The sequence below is a fragment of the Hippopotamus amphibius genome, chromosome X (assembly GCF_030028045.1).
Source record: "Hippopotamus amphibius kiboko isolate mHipAmp2 chromosome X, mHipAmp2.hap2, whole genome shotgun sequence".
Taxonomy (NCBI): domain Eukaryota; kingdom Metazoa; phylum Chordata; class Mammalia; order Artiodactyla; family Hippopotamidae; genus Hippopotamus; species Hippopotamus amphibius.
The window spans coordinates 6,021,550-6,042,265 of NC_080203.1; the positions used below are offsets into that span (position 1 = coordinate 6,021,550).

The 20,716-nt window shown below is 54.9% G+C and overlaps 1 protein-coding gene across 4 annotated transcripts in view; it reads right to left on the reverse strand.

The window, feature by feature from the left end:
• MAMLD1 (mastermind like domain containing 1) overlaps positions 1–16,663 on the reverse strand; it is a 115,485-nt gene extending 98,822 nt beyond the window's left edge. For 2 of the 4 annotated variants that reach the window (XM_057719418.1, XM_057719415.1), the window contains exon 1: positions 14,751–14,960. The gene's annotated coding sequence lies outside the window, so the exon portion shown is untranslated. Of the gene's footprint in view, positions 1–14,750; positions 14,961–15,393; positions 15,464–15,975; positions 16,066–16,530 lie in introns of those variants that run through there. The other 2 variants (XM_057719417.1, XM_057719416.1) reach the window with 2 other exon arrangements.
• Positions 16,664–20,716: the final 4,053 nt, after the last annotated feature.

Consider the following 20,716-nt stretch of genomic DNA (forward strand, 5'->3'; position numbering starts at 1 on the left):
TAGAAAATTTAAAATTGTATGTGTGGTTTGTATTTATGGCTTGCATTATATTTCTAATGGGCAGAACTAGCCTAGTTGATAAATGGTTTCACAAATTTTTGCTCAAATCTTACCTTCTCAGCAAGGTCCTTGCTGGCCACCCTATTTAAAAGTGTACCTTTGAGGTAAAAGACTTATACACTGAGAACTACAGAACACTGATAAATGAAATTGAAATTGAGTCAAAGAAATGGAAAGACATCCCATGCTCTTTGATTGAAAGAATTAATATTGTTAAAATGGCCATACTACCCAAAGCAATCTACAGACTTAATGTGATCCCTATCAAATTGCCCATGACATTTCTTGAAGAACTGGAACAAATAATCCTAAAATTTATATAGAACTGCAAAAGACCCAGAAATGCCAAAGCAATCCTGAGGAAAAAGAACAAAGCTGGAGGCATAACCCTGCCAAGACTTCAGACAATATTACAAAGCTACAGACATCAAAACAGTGTGGTGCTGGCACAAAAACAAACTCATAGATCAGTGGAACAGAATAGAGAGCCCAGAAATAAACCTGCACACCTATGAACAATTAATCTTCCACAAAGGAGGCAAGATTATACAATGGAGAAAAGACAGTCTCTCCAGCAAGTGGTGTTGGGAAAGCTGGACAGCTGTATGTAAATCAATGAAGTTAGAACACACCCTCACACCATACACAAAAATAAACTGAAAATAGATTAAAGGCTTAAATATAAGACACAATACCATAAAACTTGTAGAAGAGAACATGGGCAAAACACACTCTGACATAAATCACAGCAATATTTTTTTGGATCTGTCTCCTAGAGTAATGGAAATAAAAGCAAAAATAAACAAATGGGACCTAATTAAACTTAAAAGCTTTTCCACAGCAAATGAAACTACGAACAAAACGAACTGGAATGGGAGAAAATATTTGCAAGCAATGTGACCAACAAGGGATTAATCTCCAAAATATACAAACAGCTCATACAGCTCAAAATTAAAAAAAAAAAAAAAAACAATCAAAAGATGGGCAGAAGACTTAAATAGACATTTCTCCAAAGATGACACACAGATGGCAAACAGGCACATGAAAAGATGCTCAATATCACTCATTATTAGAGAAATGCAAGTCACAGCCACAATGAGGTATCACCTCACACCGGTCAGAATGGCCATCATCAAAAAATCTAGAAACAATAAATGCTGGAGAGGGTGTGGACAAAAGGGAACCCTCCTGCACTGTTGGTGGGAATGTAAATTGGTGCAGCCACTATGGAGAAGTATGGAGGCTCATTAAAAAAAACTAAACATAGAGTTGCCATATGATCCAGCAATCCCACTCCTGGATATTCGGAAAAGATGAAAACTCTAATTCGAAAGATACATGCACCGCAATGTTCACAACAGCACTATTTACAATAGTCAAGACATGGAAACAACCTAAGTGTCCACTGACAGATGAATGAATGAATAAAGAAGATATGGTGCATATACACAGTGGAATATTACTCAGTCATTTAAAAAAAGAATGAAATATTGCCCTCTGCAGCAACATGCATGGACCTGGAGCTTATACTAAGTGAAGTAAGTCAGAGAAAGACAAATATCGTATAATATCGCTTATATGTGGAATCTAGAAAAATGGTACAGATGAACTTAGCTGTGAAACAGACTCACAGACTCAGAGAACAAACTTATGGTTATCAAAGGGGGAAAGGGTGGGGGAAGGATAAATTAGGTGTATAGAATTAGCAGATACAAAGTAATATATATAAAATAAACAACAAGGTCCTACTGTATAGCACAGGGAATTATATTCAATGTCTTGTAATAAACTACAATGGAAAAGAATCTGAGAAAGAATCGTACACCAGAAACTAACACAACACTGTAAATCAACTATACTTTAATAAAAAATATAAAGTACTTCCTAAGGAGAAAAAAAAAGTGCACCCTTGCCCGACATCCCCCAACTCCCTTCCTTGATTTATTTTGCTTCAAGACACATCACCTCGAACATACTATAGTTTTTACTTATTGATCTTGCCTATTGTTGGTCTCCCCCACTAGACTATCACCCATGAGGGTTTTTTCTGTTTTGTTCACTCTCGTAACCCTGCCACATAATTAACTGGCACAAGTTCTTTCACTGGGTATTTAGTAGCCTTTTACATCTCAACTCTCATGTATCTGCTTATTCTTCCATCCATCTATCCACCCATCCATCCCCATCCATCCATTTTCCAACAGTGCCTGGCACATAGCAGACACACACACACACACACACACACACACACACACACACACACTATTTGCTGAATCAATTTTTCAAAATGACTTCTGACCAGTTCTTGAATTGACCAGCGTCCAAGTTCCAGTTTCATCCTGACCCCACCTTTCCTGCTGTTCAAGTGGCAGAGAAGAGGCAGCCCCAGGCACTTTCCCCCTCCCCCGCCACCGGCCCTGCAGAAGGTCCACAGGAGAGAGAAGGTCTTGGGCACTGCCCTCCTTTCCTACCTCCCTTTTTGCTTTGCTTTCAAGGCCAAAGTTCTTAAATCTGTGTGGGGAGAAGGAACAGATACATTTTTCCAAAAGGCAGACAGCCATTAGGAACTATGTGGGCAGAGAAGCACATATACTTAAAAGTGCTGGAGCATTTCATGTTTTTTCTTTTTGGACTTGATGTTCCCCTTCCTCTTTCAGACAATCACTGAATGTTACCACTAGAAAAAATTTAAAGCTCATCTACTCCACTGGTCAAATAACATTATCCAAATCGAACAATGCAATCCAATAAGAGGAAAATCTCAGAAAGCCCACCAACCCTCTAGGCCAGCCTCTCACTGTAGCCAAGGCAACCACGGGGGCCCAGAGAGGGAAAGGGACTCATCCAAGGCCACACAGTGAGGCAGCAGAGCTGAGCCTAGCACCCAGGCTGCCTCCCTCCCAGACCAAGGTCTCCCAGACTCTGCATCCTGTTCCAGGCCAGAGGAGGTGGTGGCCGGGCCCAGGCAAGAGGTGGTTGGACTGGAACCAAGAGAAACAAGTCCCAGAGCTAGTGGCCGTGTGGGGGTGCGTCGGGCAGATTTTGTAAGCACCCCCATGAACTACAGGTGGCCAACACATTTCTGTGATTCGGAAACTAACAAATAAGCAAACTTGGCAAGTACTATGGATGCAAACAGTGGTGCAAAAGCTTCTTCTAGACAAGACAAACTGTTACTCATTACAAAAATGCGGGTGGGGTGGCTTGTTTTTGTCATAATGAAAATTAGCAAATATGAAGTCAAAACGAAAACATCCTGTGTGTTTAAAATCATTTCCAATGATAAGCCCCCAAGGACCACCCCTCCTATTATTAAAAAAATCGGATTTATTTAAAATTAAGGCCAACAAAAGTATTTACTTTAGCTGAGAACAACTTAGATGCTGAGGGCAGAGATGGGGACAAAAATCCCTTTTCGGTAAGCTACTATTTGATAGCTAGAAATGAAAATCTCTCAGTCCTTTATTCTGCTGACTGCAGGTCCATCCCAGCTGGAAGCCTGAATGCTTCTTCTGTAAGGGTCTGTGACCTATGGGGTGAGGCAAACAGCCCCCAAGTGGGCTGAGAGCCAGGGTGCCTGAGTCCTGGGCCAGCTCAGCCCCTGGTGGTTTGCTGGGGGATGCAGCCCCAGCATCCTCACGTGTCAAACCAGGGGTCTCTAAGGGAACTCGCCCAACATAAATCCACATCCACTTTTTCTCTTTACCCAAACTTCTGGAAGTGTTCTTGCCTCTATAACAGTCACAGCTGCCACCTACCAAGCTAAAATGAAACCCCACACTTTCAAGTCTCAGGTCATTTCAAAAAGAACAAATTATGATTTATGCTTTTCAAATATTGTAATTAACTTGAGTTTAATTTGCAACTCAGAGAATCATGAAAGGGCAGAGGGGGAGGAGCCTTCAGATTCCCCCAGTCAATTCCTTCAGTGCACAGATGGGGAAACTGAGGCTTCCAGCTGAACCTGGAGCACATGTCGGCCAACCCCCAGGGGAACAGTCTTCCCACTGTGGCACTAGGGACCCTCCCAGACTCAGAAATTTGGTTGCAGACGAGGAATCTTCCAAAGGGCAAGCACCAACTACCACACTTTCCGATTTAAGAAGCACTGTTGTTTCAGTTGATTATGTGACGATGCCTGAAATTCCTGGGTGGCATCTGCTTCCCAGTGACCTGCACAATTCCCCCCCCCCACCAGATTAACGGCGAAACTAAGGCTGAGACACTCCAGCAAAGGGCAGGAATGGGCACCAAGCCACACATGGACTGGGTACCGAACATCCATGTTCATCATCATCTCCACTGACCCAGCCCTGGGAAACCTGGCTGGTTTAACAAAAGAAAGAAAGGGTGTGTGTGGGGGGGGAACACCTCAATTTGTTTACAAGCCAGTTCAAAGCCAACCAGCACTCTTCTTTATAAAGCAGAGGGAAAGCCCAAGCTCCTAGCAACACACTCTCTTCCAAAAGGTTCCTAACTCAGGGCTGGGGGAAGGGGATAAACAGTCCTACAGGTACACAGAGCAACAGCTCGGTGGGGTGGGCCAGCAACACCCTCTGAGGCTTCCAAGCGGCTTCCCAAACCTGCTGTTGACTCTCTCGAGCTAACTCTGACGACTGCAGCATTCCCAGGTGAATCTGATGCCAAGGTTGTATTTTTAAGAGGGGAAAGACACTATCGTAAGGACCCAGAGAGCCTGGAGGGAGCACAGGCCCAACAAGGGCCAAGGATGTGTCCTCATGTTCCTCTGCGTTCTTGCCCGGCCCCTGACTTATCATGTGACTTTGGGCAAGCACTGACCCTTCCCAGGGCCTCAGTTTTCCTATCTGTGATTTACCAGCCCGCCGGCCTTGCCGTGAGAAGTCTCTTCACATTTCCAGCTTGGACGTGGGCGGTGGAGGAGGGCTGTGTGCACTGAGTCCAGCCGGCTTTTTCCCTCCGAGGCAGATCCCTGCCCAAGTGCCTGCAGGCTCCTCCTGAGGCTTCTCTCCAAGGAGAATAGGATGGTCCTCTCCCTTAGGACAGGGCCCTGGCCAGACCCCAGGCAAATTCCGCCACCCAGCTTTCACCAGGAGCTGGCCAGACTTGTCGGTGATTTGGCCGGGGGAGGGGAGATCAAGGATTCACTTTGCCCCCAAGTGTGACAGTATGGACTGTGGAAGACTGAACTCAACCATTTGCCTTCTCAGATCCCATCTGCTAATTTCTGTGGCTGGCAGATGTGAAACCGCCTCCAGGCGACCGGGCCGGGGACACACCCCTTGGCCCCACTCCAGAGCCAAGGAGGGCTGGACAGGCAGGACTCCTAACCAGCCGTAGCTTCCGGAACTATCTAGATCCCAAGGCACACATGCCCTTGGAGGTCCCTCCCTAGCCGGAGACTCTTTTATGCTACTTTGCCTGGGAGTAACTTACACAAGGTCAAAGGAAGGGACAAAAGGACTGTTCATGTCGAAAGAGATCTGCTTTTGTTTTGTTTAATTTCTCAGGCCAAATGGGAAGTCAGCAACCCAAGAGTGTGGCTGAGCTTACTGTCTGCAAGACCATCTCACCAACACCATCTCGTTAGAATCTCCCACGATGCTATTAAGCTGGGTAGGGCTGGCCCCATATTCCCATCTGACAAGTGAGGACACTGAGGGCAGGTTCATGGACTTGAGTAAAATCTCACAACTGGTCAACGCCCGGCACCAACGACAAAGCTCTCTGTTGTTCCCACCACCACACGGCGTTTCTGCCCGTGTGGTAACCAGCGATGACCCCACAACCTGGCACAGCCCAAGGCATCATGCTGAGGCGTTCTTAACCTGTCTCAAAGGATCCCTGAAGGAACCATGAATGGGCTTCCAGAAGGGTCTATGAACCCCTGAAATTAGATACAACATGGCATATAATTCTCAAAGAAGTCCGTGACTCACAAAAGGCAAAGAGCTGCCCCTGCTCCAGAGAGACAGGAATCACTTTTATTCTGATCTGGGGCTCAGGAGACCAGCTAAGGTCGGCTTCCCTGAAATCAAGTTCAGAAGAGCCTCGGCAGCCAGGTGATCCGGGCTGCATCCTCATCTCATGGATAGAACCAGCTTTACGTGAGCAAGATGCCATGGGGGGAGATGGCCTCCCTAACCCTTGAACCCTTCCTGTCTGCACCCTGAAGAGCACGTGCTCTCCGAGGCATGGAAACCCTTACATCCCATAATTCAAGTCAGAGGTTCCAGATTCCCCCCAGTAAGGGAGTCACATTAAGGCACAGACGGCTGAGGATGGTGCCTTTGCAGGTAAGGGCGAGGGGGCAGGTCTAGGATCCAGGAAGGGAAAAATGGGGGGACTGAACCCAAACTAGTTTCCTCAGAATTTTGCAAAGGGCCAACCCAAAGCCATGACGAAAAAGGCCAGGCAGCCTGTCTTCAGCCATAAGGGGAACAAGGGCTGCAGGCCTAGCCCTTTCTGTCTGGGTCCCACCTGCCAGAAAGGACGGGCTGAGGATACTAAGAAAGACAATGTCAGCTTATAGTTCTTGACCCCTGGGGCAAAACGTGCTTTAGAAGGCAAAGTGCCTCTCCTTCCTGGGAGGAAATGAAGAGCGAGCACGCTTCTTGGCTCCTGGGATGAGGGTGCGTGTGTGAATGTACAAGTCGGGCTCTCCACAACTGCCGGGCAGGGAGGCGAAGCCCCACAACCTGCTGGCGTGCTCGGCACTCTCACCCCACAAGGCTATTTCTGTGCACTTGGAAAGAGGAAGCAAAGGGTGCTGCAAAGGACTCCCGCCCCCGGGTCTGAGAAGCCAGACTTCCCAGCCACCTCAGGGTGGGGAATGGGCGTCTGCCGCTGTTTGGGGAGGTGAGGATAAAGAGATCTGTAGGGCTGCCAAGGGGCTGCTGCTTCGGGGGGGAGGGGGCGCAGGGAGGAGGAGGGAGAGCAGACTGCTTGGAGAACCCCTGTAGCTTAATCTTGCAATTTCACGTCGCCGCGCTCTGAATGGGTTCTGCCTCGGGAGCGGGCCCTCGGGAGGCTCCAATTTGATAATGGCCTCACCTCTACTGAGGGACCAGCCCTCGCCACCTGCCCTATTAACAGGCAGGAAGGGCTCCCAGGCTGCCCTCCTGCACAGGGCATTAGTCACGCTCCAAAGGCAACACAGGGGTCATGTGTCGGGAGCACGGACGGCCCCAGCGGGATTAGTGCGGTGACACTGCCACGTTTCCAGGCCTCATCTTGAGGGCCACGGCTGTGAGGAACACAGTTAATAATATACGATCCTAACACCTAACCATAATGCTCTGCACCCCGTCGCTGGGGGAGCACTAGAAACAAACAGATTGTTCACTATCATTCGAACGTCAGCCCCATTATTTTAATACCAAGTGTGTCCGATTTGACTCTGTATCCCCACAGATGAATTTGAGAGCAGTGGCGAAATGAAATGGCATATTTCTTTCAGCTTCTGTTACAACATGTTCGTGCAGCAAACTGCGAAGAAAATGTAGTAATTAGAGGTTAAATTAATCCTTGACAGACAAGCAGCTTAGAAATGCCCTCCGCCCCAAACCCAGCATAACGCACGCCAGTCTTTCAGAATTAGACACACAAAGCATGTGACGTTGGCAACTGCACCGAAACTACGGTCCCACTTAAAATTCCGAGGTCGGCGCTGCACCTTCCAGAGACAGATTTTAACACTGAGATCTCATTAAGGACAAAACCCAAACAAGCCCTGCCACTGCCAACAGAGCCCACCCAACCAGGGCTTCCGAAAGGCTGGCAGCCCAAGTCTCTGTCAGCAACCTGAAAACAAGACATGACACACACCTTTTGGAGGCACCAAAGCCTGGGCCCCAGTCTGATCCTTCACTTGCAACCTCCGATTTCAAATGGTTCCAAGCTTTGGCTTTCTGATGCCATCATGCCCATGTGTCGTCCTAACAATGCTAAGCAAAGCACACACTGATCCAGGAAGATCATGTTACCCCACGATGAAACCTGGTCCTTCTCCACGCCTGCACCTCCTGTCACATCTGCTCTTCCTCAAAAAGGGACGCCTGTGTGCCCACAGCATGGGTGCCAAGTGGGCATCCCGGACCCAAGTATTTGACTGAGAGCAGGAGACCGGAGTTCTATCTCCTCAGGGCTCCCCACACTGTGCCTTCTCAGGAAAGTCAGGCTCCCACTCTGGGCCCCACTTTCCCTTCTGCAAAGTCACAGGGGGTTTACTCTTCCAGTTTGAAAATTCTTTCAGCTTCTAAGTTTGTAGGTGCAATGGTTCATCTGTGCCAACTATGTGCAGGAACTGGGGTCAACTGGCTAACGGGCCGGCGAAAAAGAAGGCAAAGCTGGATCCCGTCCCCTTCGCCCTCTGTGTCACGTAGGGGTTTCAGGTTCAAATGCTGGGCAAAATAGAAAAGCACTGTGAAGGATGGTGGGGGGGGGGGGGCTCGGGACAACTGGACAGAAGACCTGAGACTGTCCGAAGCATTCAGGATGACTTGACTTGGTTTTCATCCTGTCTTTAGTCCCCAAAGGCTCACACTTCCCCTCAAAGATGGAAGGCACAAGCTGGGCCACCAGACCCTTCTAACGCAGAGGCCATTCACTACTCAGGCCCTGTGGCCTCCAGTGGCTTCTTCTACAATCAGCAGACATGTGTCCCTATGGCCTCGAGTCCAGGTACTCCTACAGGTGGAGGAGAGGGGGAATCACATGATGGAATCCCATGGTCGGCCCCATCCTCCTCTGGGCGTCGTGGAACAATTCTCAGCCTTAAGAAAGCGGCATTTCCCAAACTGCACTTAACGGTCATTTACTGGGCAGAGCAAGCAGCAGGGCACACCGGGAGGGGAAGGTGGCTGGGACCCTCCTTCGAGGCTGGGACTGGGCTGTGTGCAAAGGGACACTGGGTACGCTGGGGTCAGAGGGCAGCCAGGGCAAGACTTAAGCCCAGTCTCTGGCAGCCTTCACTCTAGGGAGCCCACAGTCAGCAAAGCCCCTCGCTATGCTGCACCTGGAGGAGCTTTCCGGGCTGTGACAAATCTGATTGCTTTGGAAATTATGAAGAGGTCAGATTTTAAGGGAGGACTTGAGGCCCTAAGGAAACTGGGGACGTTCTGTGAATGGGGAGGAAAAAAAAAAGCAATGGGGTGGGGGAGGGAGGGAACCCAACTCTTTTTGCTTCCATCCCTTCTCCCTACAGAAAATGCTCCTGGGGCTTCAGCTGCCCAGGCTGGTCGCTTGCAAGCAGGACCCCACTGGGACTGTGCATCGAAATCCTCACAGGTAAATAGTGTAACACAAGCCACGCCCCTCATCCCCACAGGGACCTGACTAGCTGCCTGAGGGCTCTGTGGAGCCCGCTGTTCTTCCTTTGCTACATGTGCAGATGAAATGATGGCACAGGGATGACAGAAACAAGTAATCAGCACCGCCACAAAAGCCATTAGGTTCATACAGATTTATGAAGTTTCTCTCCTCAAAGTCTGGAAGATGTTTCAGGACTCAATGTCTGCAAAATCAGACTGTTGCAACTGAGCTTCGTGACGCTGCTTTCCTGCCATACAGCTGACTGCTGCTGCCTAGGTTACCTCGGCGGCTGGCATTGTGAGAGGTGTATGACGGGAACTGGTTTCTTGTACTGATCCATCGTAACAGGTTCCTGGTCCCCATCATTTATCTCCCTCCCAGCCACATCTGGGTCAGGCTATTCACACGCTCAGCATTCTATCTGCTCCAACAAACACTCAGCCTTTTCTGCTTGGATAAGGAGATTTTTTAGTTACATCCATTATATGTGTATCAACATTTATGGCAGCAAGATAATTGCCAAAGAGCTCAGAGGATAAAAGGTCCTCCTTCATAATGTCTACCCCCCAATCCGTTAAAAAAAATCAATATTAACATCAAGCAGGACAGTGGCAGATTCTCGCATGGCTGCTGCGTCCTCCAAGTTGGTAATGTGATTTTTAAAAAACACCCAGCTGGACTAAGAAGAAAAGGTTCAGCAGTGAGTTCAGAGCCCACGCTCCAGTGGGGCACATGTGTGGAGAGGGAAGGCCTCTTTGTCCTTGAAACCTTTGCTGAATAACTGCAAAGCAGCAAATCTGTTCTATATTAGATGAGTCCTTTGGAAACACGCCAGTCTAATTTTCAAAGAGTTTGGATCCCGTTATCTGGAAACCAACCCAACGATGAGAAGGCCTGCCGTCAGAAGGTCCTGAGACCACTGGATTAAGGGTACCGGACAGGGAGCCCTCGGGGTTGCTTCTCAGCCTCCACCATCCATGCTTCTGGGTTAGAAGTTCACATGGGTGAAAGATATAGTTAGGGAACACTTCCCACTTCTACGCTGTTGGGACTGGCCTTCTGCCCGTTTTTCCCTCCTCCCTCTTCTTGCTTCCCCTCCAAATCTCAGTGCCATCTCTTTACCTATCTAGCTGTTTTCCCCAACAGTACTTCAGTTTCCCAGAAAATGACTATTTTATTCACAAATCACAGTATGTTACAGCTGGAAGGGACTCAGACTCTGAGGTCACTGTGTGGGGTGGGGGGGGGGGGCAGACAAGGTGGGAGGATGGACTTGCCCAAAATCACTGTGCTAATTAGTGGGGAAACTGTTCTAGAACACAAGTTTCCCAGCTTCTAGGCTAATTATCTCTCCCATGCATTGCTGCAGGAAAAAAAACATCAGAATCTTTAAAAAAAAGTTTACTGCAGATAGGAAGCCCCTTTAAAGAAGAACCACTTGCCTAAGATCAGTTTCTGCCCATTTCGGAAGCCTAAACAGCAACTGAGTTTCCTAGGGATAACCTATTAACAGGTGCATTTTAAGCCTTTAAGTGATCCGCTTAAAAGGGAAAAAATGATATTAAATGTGCTGGCCAAGCTTGACAAAATCCCTTTGCTTAGTGAATAGAATCAACAACAGTAAATCTCCTACCTTAAGATGCGGTGAATATGTGGCCCCCGCCCCCACCCCAGCAACAGGCTATTTCCTGGTTGAGTTTAAAAATTCAATGACGTTCCGGTTTCAACCCACACATCTGTGTCACTGTCAGCGTCAGTGGCAGGAAAACACACGAAGTCACCCTTCGCTAATGATTTCCTAACATGGAATTTCCTTGTATCTCCTCAAGCCTTTCTTCTTCCAATGCCAAACTGTTTTTTTTTCCCCCTTCTCAAACACACTGTACTGAAGGAAAACTGAAAATGGTCACGGCCGGAAGAGGATGATTTTTAAGGAGATCTTATAAGGAAGAGCTGCAGCTCTTTGTGATATTTTTAAGGGGTGGGGAGAGAACTGCTAGTTTTTCTAAAGCCAGTACCAACAAAACAGAGATTTCCTCCTGGGCATCTGCGAATCTCTCAGCCTGGCTCTCTTTCCCTTTTCCCGCCTCCTTCCCAAGTTCCACCGTGAGCGACGTTCCTACATCAGTGTGGAAGGAAACACACTCAAACACTGGAGGCACGCGTGGGGCGAGGCCAAGGCAGCCCTCAGGGCAGGGGACCAGCACTGGAGAACTACCAAAGCACAAAGCAATATAGGAGCCCATCGCATTTCTCCTCTGGAGAATATCTTATTTAATATGCAAACTGATCATCAAGAGAGAAGAGGGCTGTTACTTTAAGGGGAAGACGCTGATTAGCTGCTCTGGCTGGCAGCAAACAGCTGGTCTGTCCGGCAGGTTCAAGGCCATTTCAGCTTCTCTCTTATGGAGGCACCATATGTTCCATCTCGCACATCAGCAGCTTTATTTTCCAATGATCTTGTTCCAGAAGGGAAGCACAAAGGGGGAGGAGAAGGTGGAACCCGTGGTTTACCCTTTAAGTACTTTCTTGTGGTTTTAGATGCAGTTGGGACGTGTGTGTTTCGAGGGTGGGGGGAGTTAACCTGTCTCCTTCTACTCCAAAGACCAGAGAACAAATGTTCGACCAACAATTACGAATACCCTCCAGAGATTGGAGGAGAGTGGACTAGGGGAAAGATATGTGAAAAGGCACACACACTGTGTCGCCACGAGATTAAATGGGAAGAGGGGGTGGAGGTGGCAAGAGATGGGGAGGAATTTGACTTCACTCAGGAGACCTACCAGTCGAGTTTGGGCCCCGCCCACTTCTCCTTATTTGTCAATTTTTCTTATTGTCAGTATTCCCTTTCCGAACAAACTTTACAAGTAGAGAGGCTGACCGGTCCGGGGGGCGGGGGCGGGGCCGGCCAGGCCGACAGGCTGGCTAAAGGTTACTCCAACCATTATGTTTAACATTCCTCAGCGCAAGTCCCAGTTCCAGCAGGTTTGGGGGGCAGGGCAGGTGTAAGGGATAGGGGCCGGCTGAATCCTCACTCCAACAAATGCCGGGAACCCACGGGTCCTGGACACCCCCAAGTTCTGGGCCTTGGATCTGGCAGAGGCGGCAGGCTGACGCACGGTCCGGAGATGCATCCTCGTCCCCACTGCCTGCCCGCGCTGCACGAACCTCGGAGGTGGCAGTTCCAACTCCCTCCCTCCGTGCAAACCAAAGGGGCCCCGCGGAGCGTTTGAGCCCCTGCGCAGGGGCTTGGGGGCGACAGGAAGGCGCGGGAGGAGGGAGGCGTGCAGCCGCGGGGTAGCGAAAGCCTCAGAGGCGCCGCCGTCGCCTCAGCCGTCGTCTCGGCCACCGGCAGGTGCGACAGCCGCCCTCAGTCCTAGCAGCTAGGGGCGCGGGCTGCAAAGCGAAACCGAGGAAAGGGCGCCCCCTATGCCCGCGCCCGGCGAGCGGCGAGCGGCGTCTGCCCACCCCGCCGAGCGTGCGCAGCCTCTGGCCTCCGCGCCGGCCCGCTAGCCGAGCCGCCAGCCCCGCCGTCCGGTCCGCGGGGGCCCCGGGTGTCCACCGCCCGGCTGCCGGGCGCGCGGCAGGCGCCAGGAGCCGGGGGCTCCCCACGCCTTCCGGGGTTCCTGCGGAGGGGCTTCGAGACCCAGCCCCCTCCCCAGCGCCTACGCTGGCCCTCCTGTCCCGAGCGGCTCGGAGCCACTGGGAGGCAGCCGCCCCCGCCCCCTGCCCCTGCGTCCCTTTCCCCTTCCCTCTCTCCAGCCTCCAGGGAAACAAAGGGGCTTTTTATAAAGCGGATTGTCGGCGGCGGCGGGGGTGGGAGGGAGGGGGGAATCTATAAAGACAAGAAGTGGAGTGGGGGAAGAAGCTGCGCGGCCTCCAGGAGCCCCAAGCGGCGGCGGCGGCCGGGAAGCCCCGGCGGGCGCGCGGCCGACCCCACCCGGCCCGTGGGCAGCCGGGCGGCGGCCCGCGCCTGCGGAGGGCCGGGCTGCCCCGCCGCGATGCTGCCCGCCGGCTTGCCGCAGCCTGGGAACGGGATCGCCCCGGCCGCGGGGCCTGGGCCGGTGGGGGCGGCGCGATCCCCGCGGGGGTCTCCCCCGGGGGACCCGGGCCCTCTTCGCAGCCAACTCTTTCGAAATTGCTCAGGCTCGGGGAGACTTTGCGTCTTTGTTACAGCGCGGCCGCCTCTCGTTCTCCCGGCTCGCTCGCCCTCACAATGTCCCGGCGCCGGCCTCGGTCGGCTACCCGCAAACAGCACGTTCGCCGTGGGGATGGCGCCGGGGGAGGGGGGGATTCCTTCTGCTGCCAAACAACGACAGGCCACCCCTGGAAGTGGAGTCGCTTCTCTCCACGTCCCTCAGCCATCCTGTGCTCCCGCCCGCGCACACACACCCACACTCGGGGTGCCCCGCTCGGCCGCACCCAGCTGTAGGAGCGCGGCGGGGCGAAGCCCCCGGCCCGAGGTGCGTCTGTTTGCTCAGGTTCCTACGACTTCAGGGCAGTTTTCTGCAAGCTAATCCTATTAGTGTCTGCTCAGTCCGCATTTAATCACAGATCAAAATCAGACGGCAGGGCCAGCTTTCCAAGCGGCTTCGGACACGCTGCATCGGGACAGAGCCTGGCCGAGCCAACTGGCTGTGAAAAGTATTTGGCGGCGCTCCGGGGGGCTTCCCACCCGTCCTTGCTGGCGCCGGGCGCCGGGCTGCGCCGCCGCTCCGAGGCCTGGGAGCTCGGGGAGCGGGGGCGCCGGGAGCTCCGGGCAGGAGCCCAGTTGGGGCTGCCTCGAGCCGCCAGCTCTGCTCGGGGCTGCTCTCCAGAGGAGAATTTGGCAGGGGAGGGAGCGAAAGGCGACGGGCCCGGCGCGCGTACACTCCACACTCCCGCTCGGTGGCGGCAAACTGGGTACGGGTCGGGTGGGGGGAATCGTGCGCCCAGCGCCCACTGCCGACTGGCCCGAGCTCTGGGAGCCGGTATGCAAAGGCAGCGTCGCCGGTGGCATCCGGGCTGCGAGCAGCCCGGGGTGCGCCGGGACGGAGTGGGAGCCTCCCGGTAGCCCGGCGCGGCTGGGGGAGCCCGCGTGGCCCTCGCCCCTCTGCCTTCCCTGGCCGGTACTTAACTGCCCCCGCCCGATTCCAGACGCCCGGCGGGCGCCGGGGTGCACGGACAGGCCACAGTCCGGGGCGATGCAAGCTGCGCTCAGCTCGGCCCAGCCGGACCGAGAGGGGGGCTACCACGCGCAGCGCCAGGTGGGCCGTGTGCTCGGAGCAAACTTCGGGGTCCCCCAGCTCTCAGTACCCCGGGGCCCCCGCTTCTCCGCGACGGGGAGCACAGTGGGGTCTACAAGTGCAGCCCGGCGCCCCCAGAGCAGTCGGACCTCCCGCGCCCGTCCTCAGCCTTACCGTGCGGCGGAGCTCCCGCGGCGGCGGCGGGGGCAGTGCCCGAGGGGTGGGCGGCCACCGGCGCGGGCAGCCGGGATCCGGCGCCCGCCCAGCGGCCCGGCCCGGTTGCAGATCACCCCCCGGCTAGCGGCCGGTGCCCCCGGCCGGTGCCACCGGCCGCTTCAGCTCGCGGCCAAGTTCATGCCGGCGGCGCTGCAGCGGCGGCCTCAATCTGTTCGCTCCATTCCCACCGCCCGGCTCCGCGCCGCGCGCCCGGAAGGTGGAGTTTCGGGGGTTTAAGTTACTGATAGGCATTTCTCACTGCTGTGTCACTCGGGGAGGAGGAGACACGCACGCCGCACACTCACACACCCTCACACTCGCGGCGACGAGCGGCTCCGGCCTTAAAGGGGAAGCCGCGCTGCCCCGCCCGCGACCCTGCCGACCCCGGGCCCCGAAACGCCGAGTTTCCAGGCCCGGATGGGGCCGGGGACAGCGGAAGCGCGGCGGCCGCCCGAGGGGCCTACCGGGCCCTCCGGCCACTCTTTAAAAGGGAAAGCGGCCGCGGGCTGGCTTCGCCGCGGTCGCCTCGTTTCTCCAGTCAACTCGAGCCGGGGCAGCCGGGCTGCAGCGGGAGGGAAGGAAGGGGCACGGGCGCACTCACCTCGGTGGCTCCGCACGCAGCGGGAGGCGGTTGGTGCCTCAGGTGGCAGGTGGCCCGCCTAGACGGTGCGCTGCAGGCAAAAGAAGACAGCAGGGTGACCGAGCGCCCCCGGGCACGAGCGGATGGAGCTCGCCCGAGGGCGGCAGGCGGAGCCCCGCGCGCTCGGGAAGCCCGCTCGCGGCAGGTAGACTTCCAGCTTCAGGGCCGAGCGAGCTGGGGAGCGGCGCGCGCCCCTGAAGGACGGGGAGCGAGCAGGGAGAGCGGGAGAGCGGCACTCACCAGCGACAGGGCCGGAGAGCGCGCCAGACGGACAGAGACCGAGGGAGACGGGGGAAAGGGAGAGACCGAATCCCAACGAGGCACCGGCGGAGACGGGGACGGAGGGGGAGAGAGGCACCGGGGGAGAGACAGAGACAGAATGAGAGAGATGGCAGCTCCCCGGAGGCCCCCCGATCGTCACCCGGACAGAGGTGTCCGCGTCAAGTAGCCAGTTCCACCCCCTCCCCCCTTTCCCGCCCCCAACAGAGACGGACCCGGAGCAGCAGCCGGGCCTCCTCCCCCTCGCCCCGGGAGGGTGCTCACCTTCCGCGGGCGGCTGCGGGGCGAGGAGCGCCGGTCTCACGGCCGCCGTGTCTGCCCGCTGGCTCCCGCCCAGACGGCCAAGGCGACCCGCTGTGACGGCAGTGGGGACCGGAGCTCTCAGGTGGCGACTCCCGAACTACACCCGCCCCGCTCCCGGCCCAGCGGCCCCCTCCCCCCGCCGGGCCCCCGCCCCTCCTCCTCCGCGCACGCCCCCGCCCCCGCCCCCGGTGCGGACCCTGTCTGTGCCGCCCGCAGCGTGCTCAGCCAGGAGCCCGGGCGCGCCAGCCAGTCTCCCGCCTCTCTGGCCTCGGGCCGGCGGAGCCCCCGCGGGAGCGGGGCTGGCCTGGCCTCTCGCAGCGCAGGGTTACCCCGGGGCAGACACCTGCGGCTTCTGCAGGAACGCGGGCTCCTCGCGAGCTGCCCGGCGGCGAGCCGGAGCGCGCCGTCCGCCCTCGGCCCCGGCGCCGAGGCCGGTGGCTCCCCTCCCTGTCCCCCCCCCCGGGGGCTGGCCCGCGCCCCTCCTCCGGGGTCCCCGCCCGGGCTGCGTTTCCTAACCTGCACTCCCCGGGCGGCGGCTGGGGCCGAGCTCAGCCCGCGGACGCCGCGTCCGGTCCGACAGCAGCAGCGCCGAGCGCAGCCCCAGAGCGGGCTCTGGGCTCCCGCCTGCACCTCTCTGAGGAGCGACCTGTCACCAGCACATCTGGCCACACTCGGCCGAGCTGCGGGCCGGGAATAAAGGGGTGGGCCCGCCGCCCACTCGGCCCCTCCTTCCCTCCACGCCCACGCCCTCGGCCCGCGGAAAGCGCTGGGCCCCCTCCCAGAACCGAGCGAAGTCCTTTCGTGGGCTGCGTGGGCGCGACGGAGCCGGGCGCTTGCCTCCGAACGTTTCCCGAAGTTTCCTGATGGAGGAGCGGCGTCAGGGCCCCACCGCGGGGCGGAGGTGGCGGACTCCCGCTCTGCGGCCCGGGGACCGGGACGGACCCGGCGTGGGTGCACGGCTCGGCCGGGCTACTGGGGAGGAATCCACCTCGGCCGGGCCCAGCCGGGCCGCTCTGGAGAGAGTATTGCTCTCTGGTGATTGAACTGATAGCAGTCCTTACCTTCACTCCCAACGAGGCCGCGCTGGAGTCCCGCTCCCTGGTCTGTCCGGGTCCTGCGGGGAGGGGGTCATCCTCGAGCCACCGTGTTCCCCTAGAGAGACAGAGCGAGTTCGTGTCTTGAAGGGAATCGGATTAAACAAAATGGAACCAGGGATAACTGTGTCTATTATGGAGCATCGCCGAGTGTTTTTAAAATTTGATTCCCGCCCGCCTCAAAGTGCACTGATCCTAGAGGTGGAACATGGGGATCTGTTCCCAGAAACCTTCGCTCCACTCTCATGTCACTTCCCCTCTGCTTCCCCCTTGGAGCGGGTGATGCCCACTCCCCCGCGGGTCCTGGGAGCCTGTGAGATCACAGCTGTACCTGCGCCAGAGGAGCAATAGCCCCCGTGGCACCACCACTTGGATGGCTGCTAGATACCTGAAGCTCCACAAGGCCTGAGCTGAGCCCCTGGTCATCCCCCAAACCCGCTCCTCGCATAGTCTGCCACCTCAGTTCATGGTGGCTCCATCCTGCAAATTGCCCAGGCTGAATTCCCTACGGTTTTTCTGGATTCTTCTCTTTCACTCACACCCCACATCCAGAGAAGTAGACAGTTCTGTTGTCTCCATCTTCAAAATGCATCCACACTCCCAGCCTTCTCCCCTCCTCCACTGCTCCCCTCTGGGCCCAGCCACCAACATCTCCCACCTGAATTATTCCAGCAGCCACCTAACAGGTTGCCATTTCCTACTTCCCTCATCCTCCCCTCCCAGTATGGTCTCCTCCATTCTCTGAGCACCTGCAGTGGCTCCTCACTTCACTGAGTAAAACTAAAGTGCTTCTGGTGCCTAGCAGACGTCCCCTGCCCCACCCCCCATGACATCATCTTCCTTCTTGCCCTCGCTTTCGTCTCCTGACTCCGCCTTCACACACCAGGCACATTCCTCCTTAGGGCCTTTGCACTGGCTGTTCCCTCTGTTGAAATGCACTTTCCCAGATATCCACTGGGCCAGCTCCCTCATTTCCTTTCATCTTGACACAAACATCACCTGGCCAACCTATGTAACAATTCAAAGCCCCACACCCATCTCTGGCACTTCCTCTCCCCTTCCCTGCTTTGTTTTCTCTTTAGTACTTAACTCCAGCTGACCTCCTCTATAGGTTAGATCCCAAGAGGGCAGTGATCAGTGCCTGTTTTGCTCACTGCTGTATTCCTAGCTCCTGGCACGGTACCTGGCAGGGAATATCTGCTCACTGAATGTTAGTAGGATTCTATTTTCCTTGGACTTTTCAGGAAACTCTGGGGGCCACAGGGTTGTACACACACACCGAGGAAGGGGCCCATAGCTGTCATTACACTTTAAAGAGGTTCATGATGTCCTTAAGGAGGATGGAAATCAGGCAAAGAGCTTAGTGTTCACATCATGAAACCAGTCTTGGGTTGTGTCACCAAGGGGCACTGTGGCACAGAGGTGTTGTGGTTCTTTCAGTTACTGTTGGAAACAGAGGTCCCGTTCTGGTTGTCACCTTGGGTACTCCAAGGTTGATGGAGAAATGGGAGAGGAAGCCAGAGGCAGTGAGGGTGAGGGCTTTGTCCTCATTGAGTAGACTGGCTGTGAGATCCTTTTGTCACCCCAAATGCAGACCAGGTCTGGAGCTAACAGCTCCCTCCATGTATCAAGGTGTACCATGTGCTTTATCTGCATGTGTCCATACACCCAATGGGGTGTAAGCCATTGTCATCTCTGTGTTCTCGATGAGGAAATGGGAGGCTCGGAGAGGCAAAGGGGCACGCCTGGGGTCACACAGCTGGAGAGTGGCCGAGCAGTAACCGGTTGGGCCTCAAAGCTTGGGCTGCTCCACCTGCCACGTGGCCACTCACGTTTAGCGTGTGCAGCCCTGGCCAGCGGGTCCAGGCAAGGAAAGGAATCCCACAGGTTCTTCAGGGGCTGTTCTTCTCCTGGGGGAATCTCCTGGCCCTGTTGCTGAGAAGCTGCCAAGCAAACGGTTGGGCTTGGGCTATGGGGGTCCAGGGGCACCATGCCAAGGCCAGTGTGGGCCCTGCCTTTTGTCTGACCCAAATCTGGAGCTCAAGAGTTATGAAAACAATCAGCAGGCATCTGGGGACTTCCCTGGTGGTGCAGTGGTTAAGACTCCATGTTCCCAATGCAGGGAACCTGGGTTTGATACCTGGTCAGGGAACTAGATCCCACATGCATGCTGCAGCTAAGAGTTCACATGCTATAACTAAGGAGCCCGCCTGCCGCAACTAAGACCCAGTGCAACCAAATAAATAATAAAATAAATATTTTTTTAAATGGTGATAAAAAATTCTTTCAAAAAAAAATCATCAAGGACTTCCCTGGTGATGCAGTAGTTAAGAATGTGCCTGTCAATGCAGGGCTCATGGGTTCGATCCCTGGTCCGGGAAGATCCCACATGCGGCAGAACAACTAAGCCTGTGCACCACAACTACTGAGCCTGCGCTCTAGGGACTGTGAGCCCCGACTACTGAAGCCCACGAGCCTAGAGCCCGTGCTCCACAACAAGCGAAGCCACCGCAAAGAGAAGCCCGCGTACCACAATGAAGAGTAGCCCCCACTTCCTGCAACTAGAGAAAGCGCCACACGCAGCAATGAAGACCCAATGCAGCCAAATAAATAAATAAATATTAAAAAAAAAATCAGCAGCCTTCTGTCACTCATAGGCATAGTCTTGCGAACACACACTGTTTTCCCAAGTTTACGTGACAAATGTTTGGGCCTTAACTGGGCACCTTCTGGAATTGTGTGTGTGGCCTGCACAGGTGGGGGCCCCTGGAGAACAGGCATGCTGACTGCAGGTAAGAAACACACATCCAGTTGCTCTGTTCATAGTTACACCCTTGTTCCAAAGCCTCCTGTGGCTCCCTACTGCCAAGAGCACTAAATCCCAACTCCTCAGGTGGCCCCAGCCTCCATGTCCAGATTCATCTTTTGGTGTTTTCACACATGCTGCTGGGCCTCCTGCCCAGCTGAACCGTTGCTTGGACATCAAACAATTATGGTTCTGCTGGCCTCTATACCTTTGCTTATGCATTTCCCCTGCCTAGAATGCCGGCCCTCCGGTCAACACCTGACTTTCAAGGCTCATCTCACAAGTCTCATCCTCCGTGAAGCCTGGCCCAAGTTGCATCGTAGCACAGCACCGGTACCCTCCCACCCTTGCCACGAGTCTGTCTGTATCTCTGACTCTCTGACTTTGCCCTCAGCTCCTCCTGTTTCACTGTTTTACCAGAGACCTTTGGGGATCCCCCCAAAGCTTCCCAGATGAACTCATGGCTGACCCATGGCTGGGGCAAAGGGGGGTTCAGGGTGTGCTCTGAATGACAGAATCTGGACCCAGAGGGAAGAGATGGGGTGATGCACAGATGTTTCCCACCCCTCCCCCAGCTGCTGCACATGTGCAGAGGCAGTTGGCTGTGTCCTCCTAGAGGTGACCCCTCCACTTGCTCCCCTGGCCTCTCCCCTGGCTCCTGGCCCCCTGCATCTATGCCCCAACCTCCTGCAGAGGCCACACCCCACAGCCCAGGCTCTGAGCCCTAGGCTCCCGGAGCATCCACTCAGGGCTTGTTAGCTCCTCCTCTGCATAGAGTCCTAATCCCAATGATCTGCATTTT